We start from the raw sequence: 3,409 nt of genomic DNA, 5'->3' as shown, positions 1-3,409 counted from the left end.
ATGGCTTTGTCCGGAAAGACATCCAGAAGGATGTCCAGAAGATGTCCCATCTAATTAGCATATTACCCTTTCATTAGTATAGATGTTGAGATGAAATATTCTTTTTAAAACATATCTAGGCAATAAACTTCTGTGTTGGTTATGTTAAAGCAGAGGATGGTCAAAAGCATGACATAAAAATCACTACAGAGTGTACGTGATATTTTCATACTTACATAGATAGGCAGTTATTTTTAAATGGCCAAAATGAGCACAAAATAAACAAAGCAGAAAGGTCAACAGATTTTGCAAACAAAATAAAAACACAAGAACTGGTTCTGGATGCCCTATCATTTATTATCCAGCATTTACTTTCCAAATAAAACGACCCATTTGAGTTCTGTCACTGCCGTCTAAGAAACAGCAACTCGCCCTAAATGGCAGCACAGCGGAGGCCCAGGCCTCGGCCTTATCTCTCTCGCCCAGACGCGCTGGAAGAAATGGCTGCCCCGCCACAGCCCCGCCAAGCACACTCTTCTTCCCCGAACTCTCCTTGCTGGGGCACAGCTGACCGGTGATGGTATCATCGTTCCAGATGCACAACGCGATGTTCGCAGACACTGGTCACACAGTAGGTCTAACATCTATCACCACACACATTACAATGTTCTGTGTACGTATGTGATGAGAACCTCTAAGACCTATTCTCTTAGCAACTGCAAACATACTCTGAGTCACTCTGGGTGTCAAATAAATGAATCAGCTGAGAGGTATGGGGTGACTGATAAAGGGCCAACTCCATGAAGACCAGAATGTCCTATTTTACAGCGATGCCAGTTACAAATCTTTTACTGTTACGATGACAGGATGGGTGTGGGAATTAAGACATGTTTAAAGTAAGTATGAACTTCTTTTTAATTCTTCTAAACTTTCTTAAATGTCTTGTACATTTATGTACGTGAACCATGTATGCATGTGATATATCTGGGTTTTTAAAATTATTAATACACTGTATTGAGCTTTCCATGATAATACATATCTATTGGTTCTTTAGGTGAGTGCCTACAGTTTTTGAAACACACCAAAAATGAAAATACACTGGCCGTCTGCGGGTCCCCAAACCACACATCTAATCCAGGGGCACACTGCTGAGGAACAGGCAGAGTTTGCCTCCATGGGGCATGTTTGAGAACCACAAGGACCAAAGCACGAGGCCTGTCGCGTTCATTAGACATTATGTAGCCGACCACAGGTCCCGACTGTAAGGGAAGAGAAGGCTGCACCACCAGGACCCATCCCACCGCCCAAACCACCAAACAAGCGGGCTTTCCAACCCCCTGAGCACCCGGCACGGAGCCAGGGGCGAGGGAACTGACTCCTTGTGGGGGCAGCCACGGTGCCCGCTGGCTGACAGTTTACCATCATCCACCTTTCCTGCTGCTTTAGTGTTTAGATTAACAAGTGTGATGGGCAGCTGAGGGCTTCGGCATCTTTCTTAAAAAACATAAAAATCTGATTACAAGTTTAAATATTTAAGGACTACCCAATTCCTATAGAGCAGCAATTTCCAACCTTTTTCATCTCATGCACACAAAACTAATTACTACAATTCTGCGGCACACCAAAAGGTATTTTACATTTTTTGCCTATCTAACAAAAAAAAGGTATAAACTTGATTCATTCACACGGAATGGCTATTGTATTGGCTGTTGTCATTTTTTTTAACTTTTTTAAAAATTAAATTTATTAGGATGACACTGGTCAACGTGAAATGTAGGTTTCTGGTTGCTGTCATTTTGTATCTGACACCTAAGGGAGCAGAGGTCAGTGCCCCTGACTACACCGTCAGGGCTGCATGTTTTAACACTTCTTGCGTCCAGCGGCTGCTGCAGTGAAGTGAGACGTCCAATGATGAAGACCACTGCCCACCAACTGAGAGCTACAGTCCCATCGGGCACAGTGAACTGTTTAAACGTGGCTACGTTCTCTCACACCTCAATTTTCAAAAACTGCAATTTACAGCGATAGTGCTTACAAACACCATTGGAATACTCAGAATCAAAGCTAAACTCTTGAAAACTCAACAATTACACCCAAGAATGGATTGTAACGACAATCACATTTTACAAACAGTAGACAGTGACTCGATGTGGGACAGAAAGTCAACGGCAAAGCTATGTACCCGGGTAACATTAGGAATCGGGCGTTAGGAGGCTGTCTCATATACACCGACTGCTCCCCGCAAAATTTAACACTCCAAGCACCAAGGTGGGGGGGGAGGGGGGTGACATGCACTGGGTGACTCCCTTCCAGAGCTTTCGAAAGGGACTTTTCAAATCCATCACATTTCAGGACCTTCGTTCCTGGTTTGGACAGTAAGTGTTGAGGGACCATAGCCAGCCCTCTTTTCCTGTAGGTTTCACTACAGGAGCTTCGAGTCCAATGCAGATAATTACCACGCTGCCACTTCCTTGGCTCTGGGACTTGGACAATCTTGTCACCTATTTCTCCATCTTCCCTGACCTAGGGAAGGGCGCCAGGGGGAGGGGAGACCCTCGATGGAGAGGAAGCGAAGTGCGGGGCAGAGGGAACGGCAGCCATCGGCCTGCGGGTCAGCAGCCTGCGGCCTGCCAGCCCTAACCCGCGGCCTCAGCTAAACCTGCTGCTCTCTTAGCCCGTTTCCTGACCTATAACATGGGAATAACTCTACGCCTCAGACTTATTATGAAGAGGGAGTAACACATGACTGGTGAGGTGGATTAAGCTCCGTCTGGCCAGGGACAATGATTTTGCAGCTTTAAACGGCAGGCTGGAACGGTCCGCCTCTGCTCTACACCTTTGGGCCAAATCTGGTCCACTTCCTGTTCTTGTAAATAAAGTTTTATTGGAGCTTAGCCATGCTTATTCATGTATACACGAGTCCTGACTGCTTTCATGCTGCAACAGCGAGCTGAACGGCTGCCACAGAGACTGCACAGTCCATGAAGACGCGTTTACTCTCCGGCCCTTCTTTGGGGACTAGAGACTATAGACTCGGGAGTGAGGGGCTGGCCCGCAGCTGTGCGCACCCTCAGCTCCACTGGGTGCTGACAGTCATTGCCCCAAAGTGAGGAAACTATCTTACACTCTCATCTCCCGCGGAGGACACACACACACACCCACACACACACACACACACACACACACACACGCACACGGACGCCTCCTCATCGGACGTCTGGAGTGCGCTGGGTCACTGTTAGTTACTGTGGCCTCCCAAGCCCTGGCCCCCACACCCTCCCTGCCCCGACGGCAGGCCCATTCTCCCACACCAGGCCCCGCTCACACCAGCCCAAACGCGGAGGCAACAACACAGGACGGTCCCTGATACCCTCAGCCGGGAAGCCCGAGAGCCCAGCCTCGGGCGGACCCCACTGCCCAGGACAACAGC

Source organism: Myotis davidii, unplaced genomic scaffold (assembly GCF_000327345.1).
Source record: "Myotis davidii unplaced genomic scaffold, ASM32734v1 scaffold443, whole genome shotgun sequence".
NCBI lineage: Eukaryota > Metazoa > Chordata > Mammalia > Chiroptera > Vespertilionidae > Myotis > Myotis davidii.
The sequence above is the reverse complement of the archived record's forward strand: the minus strand, read 5'-3'. Positions refer to the sequence as shown.